The sequence below is a fragment of the Sciurus carolinensis genome, chromosome 18 (genome assembly GCF_902686445.1).
Source record: "Sciurus carolinensis chromosome 18, mSciCar1.2, whole genome shotgun sequence".
NCBI classification, from domain to species: Eukaryota; Metazoa; Chordata; class Mammalia; order Rodentia; family Sciuridae; genus Sciurus; species Sciurus carolinensis.
Window position 1 is genome coordinate 20751852 of NC_062230.1, and position 16253 is coordinate 20768104.

At 55.8% G+C, this 16253-nt stretch overlaps 1 protein-coding gene across 3 annotated transcripts in view; it reads right to left on the reverse strand.

Annotated features, from left to right (window-relative positions):
• Window positions 1–16253, reverse strand: part of Sbk1 (SH3 domain binding kinase 1) — a 51159-nt gene that overhangs the window by 21657 nt on the left and 13249 nt on the right. For 2 of the 3 annotated variants that reach the window (XR_007106138.1, XM_047533884.1), the window contains exon 1: window positions 1601–2416. The exons of the other annotated variant lie outside the window; for it this stretch is intronic. The gene's annotated coding sequence lies outside the window, so the exon portion shown is untranslated. Of the gene's footprint in view, window positions 1–1600; window positions 2417–16253 lie in introns of those variants that run through there. 3 annotated transcript variants of the gene reach the window in all.

The window sequence follows — 16253 nt, forward strand, 5'->3', positions numbered from 1 at the left end:
CTCTCTGGGAAATGCCACATGCTTGCCCAAGGTCACACAGTCTTCAGGGCAGCTGCCTCTCCCCAGCCTGTGCTGAGGGTGGCTGCCTCAGCTGTCCTTGAATTTGCATGAGGGGCTACAAGAAGTCCGGCCTAAAGCAGTCCCCAGACTCCGCTCCTTCGGGTTTCATCCTTCCTTACCCTCGGGTCCAGGCCAGCAGCAGGTGTGCGGGGTGAGGAAGCAGGAGGGGCACCGATGGTGTGGAGGGGGAGAAGATGCATCAACCGCTCAGGGTCAGGGTCCCCACATCTGCAGAAGCATGGGGGTCAAGGTGCCTCAGGTTTGGGGTCAAGAACTGATCAACTGGAAATGATGACAGTGAGGGCCACCTCACTGTCCAGCTTAGTGTGGCTTAAGCAAACTGCCTAGAGGTCTGATCAGGAACAGGAGCAGCCCAGGAGAGATCAGGATGAAGGGGGAAAGGCCCTGTCTCTAGTGCGCGGTGCACAGGTGCCAGCTTAAGGTTCAAATGAGTCAATAAACAAAGGAGCTACTGGGGGGGTGCTGGGTACCCAGGGTCCTGCCTGCACCTATCAGCTGGGTTTGCAACCAATGCCTGCCTGCAGAGGGCTCCAAGAGAAGAGACTGGGGGAATCCCAGCAGCCCAGAGTGTTCTCTGGTATGGTCCTGCCCCTGCTCAGGATCTCCCATCCAGAATTTCAGGGGGGCTCCCCACTTCCCCATGAGTTGCAGACCCTGGGGTTCAGGACCACCCAGGTGGAGCCAGGGGATGCTTTGCAGACTGCCTGGAAATCTAAATCAAGAACCTGGAATGGCCCCTTGGCTGTCTAGGACACACTGACCCAATCCTAGGCTTGGCCCTGGGTGTTTTGGAGGTCAGGAGAGAGGAGGAACTTGGGTTTACAGTCCCTGGGACATATGGGGACAGAAAAGTGCTCTGACCTGAAAGGGCTTCTTCATCTAGACTATCTCTCCTCCCCAGAGATAAGCGCCTCACTTTGGGGAGGGCTCCCCCTTCCCTGTCCTGCAGGGAGTGGCCTGGGTGAAGACGCCCACTGTGGCCTGAGTGGTGGGCAGGGATTCCCACTCCTTCTCTCAAACACACCCCTTCCCTGTTCTCTCAGACAAAGACACCACTGAAGCCACAGTCATCACTGAGCCACAAGCTGCAGGCCCCCTCACCTGTGGACACCCCCATATTTTCTCCTCTCAGGGGACTTCACTTGAGAACTGAGGCTGGCCTTGAGGGGAGTGGGGGGGTATATACACCCAGGACCTAGGAACCAGTGCTCCAGGCTCAGGATTTTGAGGAGACTCTCCACCCACTGCCCTCCTCTCCACGCACAAGGGGCTCCATCACCACTCCCTCCTGGGGCCCGGGAGCAGCGCCCAAACCTCAGGGTTAGGGTGTGGGGTGGGGGAAGGGAGAGGAGGAGGGGGCGGCTCCTCCAAGCGAGACACAAAGAGACGTCCTTCAGCCTCGGCACCATGGCGACGCTGGGGAGGGGGAGCGCGCACCCAATACTTCCTTTCCCACCTGCAGGGATCCAGGGACCTCGGGGGCCACTCACCTGCCGCCCCTCACCTGGGTCCGACTTACCTGGGCTGGGGCCGCGGGGACGACGCGGCAGGGGGCCTGGGCGCCGTCTCGGTCTTGATCAGCCCGGCCCCGGGGGCTCAGGGCGCCACAATCATGGGCCGGGATGCGAAGGGTGCCGTCAGTGGCTCAGTCGCCCCGGTCCCGTAGCTTTGCGGGGGGTGGGGGGTCCCCGAGGCTTCTTGCTGGTGAGGGTTCCTAGATCTGGGATTTCTGTGTACCGGAGCTGGGGGGGATTAGGATCCCCTAATCTAGGGGAGTTCTGAGCTGGGTCTTCGTGTCTTGAGGTGTGGAGTTGCAATGATCAGGGTCTTGGGAGGGGTTCCAGCAATCCCGTTCCGGGAGCACTGCGTTCTAGGTCTTGGGGGGCCCAGACCGAAGAGGGGGAGTCTCCGCGGAGCCGCAGGGAGATCTGTCTTCGGAATACAGAGGAAGTCTCCGCTCTCCCCGCTGGGAAGTCGCTCGGCGTTGGATCTGGGGGGCCCCCGCTTCCTGGGGTTCGCTGGATGCTGGATGACCGGGGGATCCCCGCGCTCCGCCGCTGCGGGGCTTGCAGGGTCCCGGCCACCGGCAGGCGCTGGGAGGACGCCCCTCAGCCGCTGGGGGGCTCCGTCGCCGCCGCTACGAGCAGCCCGGCCCTGCGGTCCCGAACCCCGGCCTGGCCCGGGCTCCGGCTGCGGATCCGGCTCGCGCTCCGCCTGGCGCTCGGGCCCCAGCGCCGGTGCCCGCCCGGGCTGCGCTCCATCGCGGCATCGCGGCTCCGCCCTCCCGCCGGCGCGCACCTGCCCGCCCGGCCCGCGGCTCCGCCCTCCGACTCGCGCGCCGCCGCCCGCCCCTTTGTCCGCCCCGCTCGGCGCGCGCGCTCGCGCACGCGCGCTCCCCCCGCGCGCGCCCTCCCGCCCGCCGCGCGCTGCGGGGCGCAGAGGCTCCCCGCTCGGGGAGCGGCGCGGCGCCCCCACCCGCCTTCCGGCCGCGCTGGGTCCTAGCGCCCGTGGGCTCCCTCCCCATCCTCCCAGCCCGCCTTTTCTAGGTCAGAGCCCACGAGGGGGCGAGAACGAGGTTACAGAGGACTCGGGGGAGTCTCACAGGGTCACCTGGTCCAGCTGCCTGAACCCCGAGGGATCAGACTGCCCCAGACTGTCCCAGTCAGTGCTTGTGGGGCGGAGCCTGGGTCTGTTTCAAGAAGGGAAAACAAATCCGAGTTCTCCAATTCGATAATTCACTCAATCGTCTGTCTGTCCATCCGCCTGTCTGCCCATCTATCTAGCCATCCACCCAATCCTCCTCCATCCATCCATCCCCCCCACATGCGATTTCTAGCGAGACCTCAGAGAACAGTCTGCTCAGGGATGAGGTCTTAAACCAGGGTCTTGGGCTGTGGACAGCTCAGGTGCCGAGACCCCTGCTGTAAACCGGCGGTGACTAGTCAAGGAATGCAGTTGGGGTGACCGGGGCTTGGACAGAAGGGAAGAAAGGGGATTCCTGGCAGAGGTAGAGGTAGCAGCATGTGCAAAGCCACCCGGGTGTGAAGGAGCTTTGTCTGCATGATAACCGGAAATTGGTGGCCTGAATGGAAGTGGGGCGGATGAGGACAGAGATGAGATGGGGACAGCGCATCTTTCCAGGCCCTCGTCCCTCTCCCTCTCATCCTTGCAGCACACTCTGCTTTATGAGCAAGCCCCCAGCACCCCAGCCGCCTCCCCTATTTCTTCTGTGATTAGGAGTTTTTCTCGGCCCTTACCACTTTATTTCTAGAACTTTTAGATCCAGGGATTGAGAACTCAAGTACATAGGTCACATAAATGACCGGATAGGGGATGGGGATGTAGTTCGGTGGCAGAACACCTGTCTAGCATGCAGAAGGCCCTGGGTTCCATCCAGAACTGCAAAAAGGAACTGGGGTCTAGCAAAAGGCTAGGGAGCGGTGGCTATAATCTGAACTGGCGGGATCCTCGGCTGCCTGTGGCCAGATGATATTTCGAGAGAAGCAGGAAATTCATATTCTAACATAAAATCTTCCAACTTTTAAATGTTTGCGGTGCATTCCCCAAATTCGGAAATACTGAATGGACCAGATGAACTACGCTTTGGAGACAAATCTGATCTACAGGTCTTTGGTTGGCAACCTCTACTATTGAAAATATTGCTCAGTGCCTAACTCGTCTTTCTCCTGTCTCTTCTAGAATGCAAGTCTTTTGTGGTCATCAGCTCTTTAAAATGCAAATTGAATTAAACTCCTCCCCTATATGAAATTTTCAGAACTCCCTGTTCCCTCCAGGATCAAGTCTACCCTCGGAATCTTGGCGTTCAAAGCCCTTAGCATTTGAAGCCTGCCTGCCATTCTCCTGTTGAAGGAGCTTTCTCTTCTCCGTTTAGCCTTGACCTCAGTAGCACTGTTCTGGAACATCTACTTTCTCTTCTTTTTGTACATTTGGTTCCCTTTATCTAGAACATTTTTCTCTTCTTTGTTTTCCAAACAAATTATCCTCCCAAATAATTCCTCTGTGGCGGTTCTTCCCCCCACCTCCTTGTCCTACCTGTGTCAGATTCTACCCTGGCTTGGTTCTAATGCTCTCCAAGTAAGGCATCGGTGCCCCCCAAACTAATGGAAGGGTTTGAGTTATTGGGTACATACTAGAGAGGGACTGAAGAGGGAGGAATTTGGGAAAGAATGTCATCCTGTGTCTAACAACCAAGTCCCAGGGCATTAGAGCTTCGAGAGTACTTTTTATACAGATGAGGAAACTGAGCCCTGGAGAGGGCAGGGGTAGACTCAGGCCTTGACATGCTCCCAGCCATGGTTATTGCTATTGTTTGGATCTTAAATCTCCCAAAGGCCATCAAAGGTTTGGTTCTAAGATTGGTGCAATTGGAAGGTGGCAGAAACCTTTTCTGTGAGGCCTAGTGGGAGATCTTAGGTAACTGGGGGAGTGCCTTTGGAGGAGGCTCTTCCTCTCTCTTCTCATTCCTAGCCATGTCAGGAAGGAGCTTCCTCTGCCACGTCCTCCTGCCATGCTGTACTGCCTGCCTCACCATGGGCCCAAAAGCAATGAGGCCAAGAAAACATGGGCCGAAGCATCCAAAATGGTGAGCTGAAATAAACCTTTCCTCTTTATCAGTTGGTCGTGTCAGTATTGGGCAACAACGGAATGCTGACTCACACAGTTATCAAGGGCTAGCTGAGTCAAGGCCCCCTTCTGCAGAAACCTTCCTTGATTCCTCACTTGGGGCTGTGATGACCCACAATGCAATTAGTAAAAGTTTGCCAAAATGCAATGTGGGAAATAAAACCCTGTCCTCCCACTCTGCAGAGCTGAGAGGGAGCGCCATAGCCAGGAGACACGGCAAGGGTCCCACCAAATTTAAACTATGGCTGCTGCCAGGAAACTTTAGACTTTATGTGTTCTGGGGTCAACGGGCAAGAAGAGGAGTCACTGTCCTGGCAGAAGAAGGCAGGCCACTTTCTAGAGTGGAAGCAGACAGAGATACAATGAAATCCAAGGATTCGCTGCTTATGATAACCAACGGTTTGGTCCCTTAGGACTGAAGGTTGATATAGGAAGGTGGTAGAAACTTCTGGAATGGGTAGTGGAAGGGGAAGGAGTGAGTGTCCAGTTGGGTCCCCAGACAACTGCAGCAGTGGGGAGAGGAAGCGGTAGTTTGTTCGACTAACTCTTCAAAGTTTCCTCTTACAAAGAGACTCACAGTGCAGTTCAGTGGCAGAGTACATGCCTCGCATGCGCAAGACCCTGGGTTCAATCTCCAGTACTACGAGGATCATGGGGTCCGAGAAACTGCTCTGCAGCACAAGGGGAGGAAGATGGCGACCATGAACTTGTGCCACTCAGACATCAGGGAAAGTCATGCACCAAGGGTGGCCGCTATGAAACCCATCTGTGGCTCACAAAAGAGGCTCCAGTTTGTTTCCCATGGACTGATCCCAGCCAAGGAACAACAGCACACCTGTTACCTGGAGACACAGACGCCTGCTAACGAGCAGCCTTGGATCAAGGCCTCCCCCTTGGCTTTGTCAAAATGACCTCAGCCCCGCAGCCTGAGTCCTTCTCTCTTCCAAGTGCTGGGTTTGGTGCAACCTGAGGGTTCTCCCAGTCCCCTCTAGCTCCTGCTCTTTCTCCAACAAATTGCTGACCCCACCTTGGCCTGCCTCTCAGAGGACTGAACACGACACATCTGGAGAGAGGAACTAAAGCAGCTGCTTGGGATGCTATGGGTCCTGGTCACCGACCATCTAGGGATAAACCATCTTGCCAGCTCCAAGCTGCTTCCCCAGCAATGCTGCATTTCCAGGGGGTCTTTATGGGCGTCATTTGGATAGCAGAACACAAAGATCAAACTTGGTCATGATTTCCACAGCCACATAGGAGAGAGGTTGAAAAACAGAGATCATCTCCATTCAGATTTCCTCTGTCCAGAGCCCACAACCCTTTACAGTGACGACACATTTGTATGCCCCTGGGAAGTTAGTGACTGCTTGCTTCAAGTAACCAGGAGGCCACAAACCCCAGGCACTTCTGATTATGATGCACCATCCCTGTGGTTGCATCTACAATTTTTATTTAGGTACAGGGAATTGAACCCAGGGGCACTTAACCACTGAGCCACACCCCCAGCCTTTCATATATACATGTGTATATATATATTATATATATATATATATATATATATATATATTTTTTTTTTTTTTTTTTTTTTTTTTTTTTAGAGACAGGGTCTTGCTAAGTTGCTTAGGGCCTCCCTAAATTGCTGAGGCTGGCCTTATACTTGCGATCCTCCCGCTTCAGCCTCCTGAGCCGCTGGGATTACGGGCGCGCATGCCATGGCACCCAGCTGTGGCTGCATTTTATATGCACTGATGTGTTGGAAGTTTCTGCACTGTTGGGGGTGGGGTGCAGTCTTTCCCTGTCCTCTAGAATCTGTACATCATAACCTTTCAGGTAGAGTTTGGGTTGTTCCAAGAGCTGTAGTAAAAGTGGTCTGTGAGGATATGGTACTGTATTGATGGTCCGTATCGATGGTCCCTATGCTGAGGAAATGATGGCATTTGGGGCTTTCCCCAGAGTTTTCTGTGATGCTTCTTCTTCCTCACGACACCTGTCTTGACAGAGGCATTCCCAGCTTGCTCATCTGCATGACCACAGTCTTGTCCAGGAAGAACCCCTGCCCCAGAATGGCCACCAGTATGCCAAAGACGTTGGTACTGGTGACCAGCCCACACAGCTTGATGGACCCTGGTGGCATTGGCCACTGGGTAGCTCCGAGAGCTGATCAGGTTTAAGATGACAGAGACGATGACATTTGGGGCCAGAGTACAGAAGCAGTTGACAGGCACAGGAGCATCCAGGGCCTCCAGAAGCTCGTTATTGCTGATTAGGCGAGCCAGGAAGTTCTCCAGAACCCGAGGGGGATCGGAGAGCGACAGCTCGGCAGGCCAGGATGTGCAGCAGCTGGAGGGGGCGAGTCTCCAGTCTCTTTTTGGAGAATGTATTCTGAAGCGAGAGGCACAGTGTTCCAGAGACTGCCGACGAGCTCCCCCACCCCACGTGGAAATACAACTCTGTGACTGTGGGTGGCCAGCAGGCTGCTGCTGTGATGGCGGTCAGAGCAAAAGACCTGCTTCTCTTTGGTGTCACCGACCTGCTGGGCTGAACTTGAAGTGGCTTTGAGTGGGGAATTCTGCTCCTTGCACTGAAGGTGTGCCAGGTCCTATGAGAAGAATATCTCTAAAATCATGACAGTGGCTGTTTCCGGGGATGGAACCCAGGAAATGGGATCGGGAGGGGGTGTGATGGGAATTCATCCTTCTCCGTCATGTTTCGTCTTTTTTTAGTAAAAATATCTGACACAAAGATGAGAAAATGTTAGCATTGATTCTCGTGGTAGCTGTGCATGGGTTTACACGGTCCTGTAATTTCCTTCACCTTTTTTTTTTTCCAAACAATTAAAAATTATTCAGTGGGAGTGTTTTTAAATGGGATCTTCTTTCTTTTCTCTCTTCTCTTCTCACGCATGCTAGACAAGTGCTCTGTCATTGAGCTACATCCTGAGCCTTTTTTATTTTGAGAGAGAGTCTCTCTAAGTTGCCGAGGCTGGCCTTGAACTTTCGATCCTCCTGCCTCAGCCTCCAGAGTCACTGGGATTACAGGTGTGTGCCACCATGCCCAGCTTCTTTCTTCTTCTTTTTCTCCTTCTCCTTTCCCTTTCCTCCTCCTCCTCTTTCTCCTTCTTCCTTACATTTTTGCAGTGCTGGGGATGGAACCCAGGGTCCTGCACATGCAAGCATGCTACCATGGAGCTACACCCCCAGTCTTAAATGGGATCTTTTTAAAATTTTTTTTAGTTGTAAATGGACACAATACTTTTGTTTTATTTATTTATTTATTTATTTATTTTTTGCGTGTGGTGCTAAGCATCGAACCCAGTGCCTCACGTGTGGTAGGCAAATGCTCTACCACTGAGTTACAACCCCAAACCCTTAAATGGAATCTTAACAAGAAATGAGAAGAGGAGAAAGAACTTCTCCAGGATGGGATTCTGTTCTCTAAAGCAAGGTCCAAGATAACGTCATGGACCGCACTCTGAGAAGCGCGAGGATAGGCTATGGTTTTGTGCCCTGGCTATGCCACCCTGACCTACTGCTCATGATGGTCCTGTGCCTCTGTGCTCCTTAGGGCTGGTGAGTGTGGCTCTTTCTCCAGGGAAGTTATAGAATGAGATCTGATAGGTATTGACCCCCGCTGTCCTTGATCATTATGCCTCTGGACGCCAGGCAGGTTTTTGTTGTTGTTGTTTTGTTTTTGTTTTTGTACCTGGAATTGAATTTGGGGGTGCTTAACCACCAAGTCACACCCCAACTCTTTTTATGTTTTATTTAGAGACAGGGTCTGGATGAGATGCTTAGTGCCTTGCTGCTGAGGCTGGCTTTGAACGCGCGGTCCTCCTGCCTCAGCCTCCCGAGCCGCTGGGATTACAGGCGGGCGCCACTGCGCCTGGCCAGGCAGGGCTTCTTGGAGCTGGTCCAGTCCCAGCTCTTTCCATGGGAGGGGTCACTGAAGTCACCCCAGAGAGCTGCAGACATCTGGCAGGATCCAGAGCTGTCTAGCACACATCCCACGGGGTCTGGCTCCGATCACGTCCTAGTTTGGGTTTCTCAGAAAGAGACCCTGAGACAAGGAGTCAGGAGCAAGTCGTTTGATAGGTGAACCCAGGTAGGGGACAGGAATTCGGTGACGAAGGGGGGGGGGGTCATCAAGCAAGTCTGCGTTGCAGGAGAAACGCAAGCAGGTCACTTGTGTGCTGGGGACCTCCCAGAGACCGTTTCCATCTCGCTTCTGAGTTACCCGGTCCGAGGACAAGGGCTGGAGGGGCGGGGCGGGGCGGGGCTGGAGCTGCTGGGCGGGGCTGCGGAAGCGGCGGAGCAGGCTGAAGCCAGAAGGCTCTGGAAAAGAGATGAGGATGCAGGCAAGTGGAAGTCGGGAAGCCGGCCAAGGATGTATGGGAGGGTGGGTCTGCCACAAACGCCCTGCGCTTGGAACAAGGCCCTAGACCTGCCACGACGTCTGCGGAGTCCCGGAGGCTCTTATTCAGCTCGTTCTCTGCTCTCTCGGTAACAGAGCCCTGTTTTCCTTTGAGAATTTACACTCCCTGTCATACCCCGCTGTACTCATTAGGGGTCCTGATAATAGGGGGCCCCACAGGGGCTCACCTTCAACTCTAAGGCTGGTCTTGTGACCCAGCTCCCACCAGTCAGTGGATAACACCCCCTGGTTAGAGCGATGGTTTCTGAGATGGGTCTGTGCCCCCAGTCGGGAGAATAGGCTGGGTTCTCTCCATTGCACTGAAAGGTGGCAGGGTGTAGGCCTGGAGTTCCACCAGCAGGGAGAACCTCCCAGAGGATGACACCAACGCAGCAGATGGCAGAGCAGAGAGATGGAGCCAGTCAGAAGGCCGACATTGCTTGCGCCCCTTGATCTAGCCATACCTGAAGACTTTTTAGTTCTGTGACCCAGTAAATTCCTTTTTGTGTTTAAGTCAGAGACTTGGGCCTCTATTACTTACGACCCCAAGCTCCCTGCACTGGGTGTACATGCGGGTTTCTAAAGCATTTAAAAATGCAGGAATAAGTGGAACATTGGCTCATCTGCTCCGTATACTCACTATTCCTGCACTCTCTATTTCCTTAGCGTCTCAGATTGTGTAATCGGGTTTTCAGAGGAAGCTCAGCCTGGCCAGGAAGAGATCTGAGTCCTTGGAGTCCGGCTCCAGTCCCTACAGGTGGAGCTGGGTCTGGTCAGGGCTCAGCAGGCTGGACAGCTGCCGGGGCTCCTGTGGAAGCTCCAGGAATCTCGGCACCAACCATGCATGTGTTCAGAGGCACCCATGGTAGGAAGGTGCTGGGATAAAGATGGGCTAAACAGCCCGTCCTGGCCCGCGGGAGCTTCCAGTTGAGTGTGGGGGGAGACATACACTCATCAGACCAATACACACAAAATTGACCTTGACCAGGGTACCAAAGAAAGACAAAGGCCAGGGGCTTCCTGGAGGTGGAGGAAGTGATGGGCTGCATTGAGATCTGCAGGGTGAGCAGGAGCACCATGGGCCAAGGCCCTACCAGTGCTCAGGTACCTCCCACCTCTTCCCCCACAATGGGCTCTAAAGGCCATCTCTCCCCAGAGCCCAGTCCCTGCAATTGGAACATACTCTTTCTCCTTCTTGCCTTTGAGATCTTGCACTCCTCAACCCTGGAAAGTTCTACCTGATGTCTAACTTGCATCCTGCCTGCTGCCTGTGCAGCCTACTGTCTTTGCATGGGTACTAGGGGAGATGATGGGCTGCTGAGCACCTCTCTCCAAATGTTTCCTGAGTCATTTCTCAGGCATGAGTCTCTAGGCTGAGTAGACATCTAGGATGCACAGGTATCTTCACCAGGAGAGAACCTTTCTCCAGATGAGGAAACCAAGGCCCAGAGAGCCAGGCCCTGCACCAACAGGGCCAATGTCTTCCACCCCTGGAGCTGAAGGGAACTCCCACCCGAGCCCTTCTTGCCACCGATCTCCTCCCCTCCCCAGACCAAGAGCCCCACCCAGCTGCAGCCTCCAGCCCAGTCTGTCCCTGGCAGCCCCAGGCCCTGGGAGATGGCACCCTGGCTGCCCCCTCCCCTCCTCCAGCTGCTGGCCCTCGGAGCTTCCATTCACACCACCCACTTATTTAACGCCTGGATCTGTGCCAGGCTACATTTGAAACACTGTATACATTGTAACTACTTCAAACTCGCCAGGACCCTTGGCATGGCGCTGCCACCTTATATCACAGACATGGAAGTGGAGGGGCCTGTGAGGATCCTAATCCGAGGGACCTGAGCCCACGCAGGCTCCTGGTCTGAGCCGGGCCCGGCCGCCTCTTGTCTTCTTGAGCCCTCGATTCCATCTGATCCCATTTCCCTCTCTCTCCGCACGCACCTCCCCGTCCCCATTTCCATTCCAGCCTATGGGCTGCTGCCGGGGAGGCCACTGTCCTGGTGTCCTGGGACTGGGAGGAAGGACAGCGGGCAGCTTGGGTGCCCAGGCCACACCGGCTCCCTTCCCAGCTCTTGGGGGCTCAGCTGAGGGGCTGGAGGAGGCGGGCAGGGGCGGCTGCGGAGGGGGCTGGGCGGAGCAGGCCTGCAAGCCCTAATTAAGCGAGTTAATTAGGAGGGGGGGGAGGAGCGGCCTCGTGGGAGTTAATGAGCCTGGCTAATTAAATGGATCCCTGAGAATGGCTTGAATTCTAGTGGCTGGGGACAGACAGGGGCTCAACCAGGATGCAGGGAGGGGGACAGACGCCAGGAGGCTCCCTGGTGTCACCAGGGCTTGTCTGAGGCCATTATGGAAGTCCGTGGCCACCACTGGGGGCTGAGGCCACTGAGGCCACTACCACCCCCGGGGTCTCTTTTGCAGTTGCCAGCAGGGTCTGGAGTCCTCACCGGCCATGTCTGGTTTTGACACCTGGGCCCGAAGTCAACACGGAGTCTCTCGTGACCCAGCCCCCAATGGTGCAAGCTAGACCCCTGTGAATGTGTCAGGGGATGAGGACGGAATTTGAGCCCCCCCAGGACCCTTCAGAGCAACAGCGACAAACCCTGGGACTTGTAAGGGACCTTGGCAGCCACCCCACCCCTCTCATGGCTCGGTTTGCAAAGTCAGCTCCCTAACATTGCCAGGGGACAGGGGCCGCAGGTCCTCCTCCCAGCTCACAGAGGGGACAGTTGGGGCCCAGGGAAGAGGAAGGGGCTTGACCTGGCTCCACCCCGGCCTGCTACTCAGGCCTGGGACGCGGAGCCATGGGGTGGGCAGGGAATGTTCTCTTCCAGGCCTGGCGCCAGTCACCTTGCAGGCCACCAGCTGTCCCACGAGCCTGAGGACTTTCTCTTGGTTGGCCTGGTTCTAACTGTGGAGTCCTAAATAACACCAACGGCTCCTCAGGACAGAGCACTCAGCACCTGTGAGGTGCCAGCCCTTGCCACCAGGGTCACTTACAGAACAAAGGGCACAGTCCCTTGTTCCGAAAGCAGAAGGGAAAAAAAAAAAAAGCCCTTTCTTTCCTCCCAAGGTTGTTCTCAGTCTGTTGTGGTGGCTTTATTTCCTATTTAATGTCACGCTCCCTTGGGCGCGGAAACTCTAGCTGAGCAGGTGCAAACCCTCACAGAAGCCTGGGCCACCTGGCTGAACACCTAGGGATAATCCACCCGACCCAGGCCCCCCGAGGGGCAGTGGCCGCCTACAAGCTGTGGGGTGGGGCTGGAGCTGACTGCGCATGCTCTGCTGTCCCTTGGGGCTACACTTACAAATTCAAAGATGAACTGATTTAAGACTCTCAAGACACCAGCCAGGTGTGGTGGTGCACACCTGTAACCTCAGCCACTTGGGAGGTGGAGGCTGGAGGATGGCAAGTTAGAGGTCAGCCTCAGCCACTTAGTGAGAGATCCCCGGCAGCACCTTAGCAAGACCCTGCCTCCAAACAAAAAAGTAAAAAGGACGGAGAGTGTAGCTCAGTGGGACATCCTGGGTTCAGTCCCCCGTACCCAGGAAGAATTTCCAGTCACCAACCAGACAGCATGAAACCCCACGCTTCCTTACTGGCCACACACCCACAAAGCTGACCCTGCTGGACCCAGGTGACCTGACCAAAGCCTCCTGCCACGCCGTGAGCTTGGTACAGTAACCGCCCTCCTTGTACATATTTGTTTATTTGCTCATTCAATTACCGATTATTTGTTTATGTATTTATTTATTGTGGTGCTGGGGAGGGAACCCAGAGCTGGATGGAACTCCACCTCTAGGGTACAGGAGAGCCGGGAGGGATGTGGCCCCAGAAGTGCCACACTCCCTCCTGCTGCCCAAGGGGTCACTGGCTGTGCCCTTGCCTGGCAACCACGTCACCCATGGAGAAATGTCACTGCCCAGCATCCAAGGCAAACCCTCCACCATTGGGCTACACCTCGAGCCCCAGATATTTCTTGGGTGTGTGCTGAACACTGTTTGTGATGAACAAAACAGAAAAATCTGTCCTCATGGGGCCTCTGCAAGACGACAAACAGGATGAATAAGTAAATGATTATGCTTCAAGGGATTAGCATGAAAGCAGAAGTAAAGCAGAGAACGGGGTGGCTGTAGGGAAGTCCTCACAGAGACGCTGACACTTGAGCTGAGACTCGAAGTAAGTGAGGGAGGGAGCCTAGCAGATAGGTGGAGGCGGGTGGGGGAACAGCAAGTGCAAAGGTCCTGCGGTCAGAGTGTTGGGATGTTCTGGGACCATGAAGATGCCTGTGTGGTTGGAGAAGCATGGGAGATGAGAGGTGATGGAGGCAGCTCATTAGGGCCACTATGAGGTCTTTGATTTTGAGTGAGGTGGGAAGGTCCCCAGCAGAGGAGGGCTATGTCAGGTTTAACAGGCTCCCTCTGGCTGTTGTGAGGAGAACAGACTGTGGAGGGAGGCAAGAGGGAGGCAAAAGGGAGGCAAGAGGGAGGAGGCTACGGCCCCAGACTGTGGGAGAAGATAGCAGCTTGGACCAGGGTGGCAGGAGTGGAGGGGGGAGAAGCAGTCAGACCAAATAGGATGCTCAGTCACCCGGATGTGCTGGCAGGTAGACAGGGCAGGAGGCTGGGGTTGGAGGATGGGGGATGCAGGGTTCTGCACCAGGCGCCTGGACCATGGCGTCCCTTGGGCATTTGAGGACACGGTGCTCTCTCCCAGCCTGGCTCCCAGGATTCCTCGCCCCTCCTGGGGTGCCCTCCCCCCACTTCCTCACTCCACCTGGCCCAGCGGCTGCAATGTGGAAATACCTCCATGGACCTACTTCTGCCGTTCCTGTGAGGATCACAGGCTGAGATGCCCACAGGGGCCAGGAAGGTACAGGGGCCTGGCTGGGGCAGGGACAGAGGTCAACCGGAGAGCCCTGGACCAAGAAAGGGATCCTCTGCTGTTCGTGGGAATGTAGACTCAGATTCTCAGAGCTTCTAATTTTTCCAGGGAAGGTAGAAATCTGGATCTTAGACTGCAATGCCCTGCTTTTTAAATATCAGCAAATTATTTTTAAAAGTCACCTTTCTGAGGGACCAAGGACTGAGGGGGCCTCCATGCTCCGGGTCTCTGATTCCTGCCTGCTGCAGTACCTGGGAGCGTAGATGCCACTTGGGGTCTGGCTGATGGCTTGGCTCTCGGCTGGATTGGGCAGGAGCCCGGTGAGGGCCAGTTAGAATTGCTAGGAGGGAGAAGCTTGGGTGCTGGGCAGTGACATTTCTCCATGGGTGACGTGGTTGCCAGGCAAGGGCACAGCCAGTGACCCCTTGGGCAGCAGGAGGGAGTGTGGCACTTCTGGGGCCACATCCCTCCCGGCTCTCCTGTACCCCAGAGGTGGAGTTCCATCTCTCTCCCTGTGTCTGGCCCGGGACAAGGCTGGGCAGAGGGACTGCAGAGAACCAGGAGACAGCGGCCATGGCAAAACCTCCTCCATTCCTCCATCATCACTAAGACCAGCCTTCTCACTCTGGTGCTGCTTCCTCTCAACCATCCTTGGAACAGCTCAGAAGAACCAATTAGCGCTGGGCCCATTTTTTTGTGGGGGGCGGGGGTATGGAGGGATTGAACCCAGGGCTGCTTAACCACTGAGCCACATCCCCAGCCCTGTTTTATGTTTTATTTACAGACAGGGTCTCGCTGAATTGCTTAGCGCCTCGCTAAGTTGCGGAGGCTGGCTTTGAACTCTCGATCCTCCTGCCTCAGCCTCCAGAGCCACTGGGATCACAGGCGTGTGCCACCACACCTGGCCTGGTGTGACCATTTTATGACTGATGAAGCCATAGAGGCTTTGGGTAACCTGGCCAAGTTCAAAGACCCGAAGTAGAGGGCCTGGGGTTAAACCTAGGGTATGAGGCTGCAAAATCCCAACTTCCAACACTGAAGTTGTCAGAGAAAGAGACTTTGCGGTGCCAGTCCCCGCTTGTGTGAGCGCAGCGCTCCCTCTAGTGGCCGATCTGCTACAGTGCAGGGCAGACCAAGGGACGGCGGTGGGAAGAGCCCGGTTCACTGTCTGGATCACTCACATTTCCATCTTCTGCTCTGCACAGCCCTGAACCTGCAGCCCCTACCCAGCGGGTCCACCCAAGGCCCTTTTACGAATTCAAGGTCTTCATTTGTGCCATCCCCGTGGTCCTTCTTGTTGTTCCTGTTTTTCTTTTTCTCTATTAGAACCTGGGTCTCTGTCTACACTGAGGTTCTCAAACTGGGGCACATTGTAATCCCCAGCCAGGTCAGAAAACTCAGTGTCCTCTCCCACCACCGTTAGATTTTGGGGGTACAGAGCTCACAAGGGAGGGCGGGGGAGATCTCAGGCAGTCTGGAGCTGGCCTCTCAGTGCCCTGGCATCCTGGCGCCACCTTTAAAGCTCTCCACTCCTTTGGTACCCGCCAGAGGACCTGCTAATCGCCCGCCCCTCTGAAATCTCCGTCTCTGTTCTGTCCCTCTGTCCTCTTCATCGCTTGCCCGGGCCTGCGTGTGAAGCTCTTTGACCTCACAGAGACTGGCAACCCACCCCTACCTCGCCTTCTTCCTACCCAGCACCCTGCCCTGCCACTGTCCACCCAGCCCGCCCGGCTCCGCCTCCACACTGGGACCGCTGCCAGTCGCGCCCCCGCTGCTGCTGAGTACCTGCTCGGTTCAGCACCAGCCCCGCCCGCTCTCCGCCCGCACTCAGCGAGCCCCACGCCAGGCTGGTGGCTTCCCTTCTCATTCAGGGGCACACCTCCAAGGGGCACGCGTCGCTGGCGCAGACCCACTCTGCCTGCCGTCGCTCCTCCCTCGTCTCTCTCAGCAGCGCTTCTCAGATTCCCCTTCACTTGTGAATAAATCTAGGGATCTCGGAGAGGCCAGCGGCTCTGCACGTCTCCCCAGCCCCAGGTGCTGCCAGAGTGGGTCCGCAGACCCCAGCCGCACAGCAAGGTCTCGGCTCACTCTTTTCCCACCTCCTCTCTCTGCCAGCCTTGGCTCCCACTTCACCGGGAAAACACATGGATCCGATTCTCTTCCACTGTCTCCCTCCATCAGCACAAGCGCGACGGACCCGCCCTGATCCCGGGCTTCTTCCCAGGCACCGCTGGGGGAG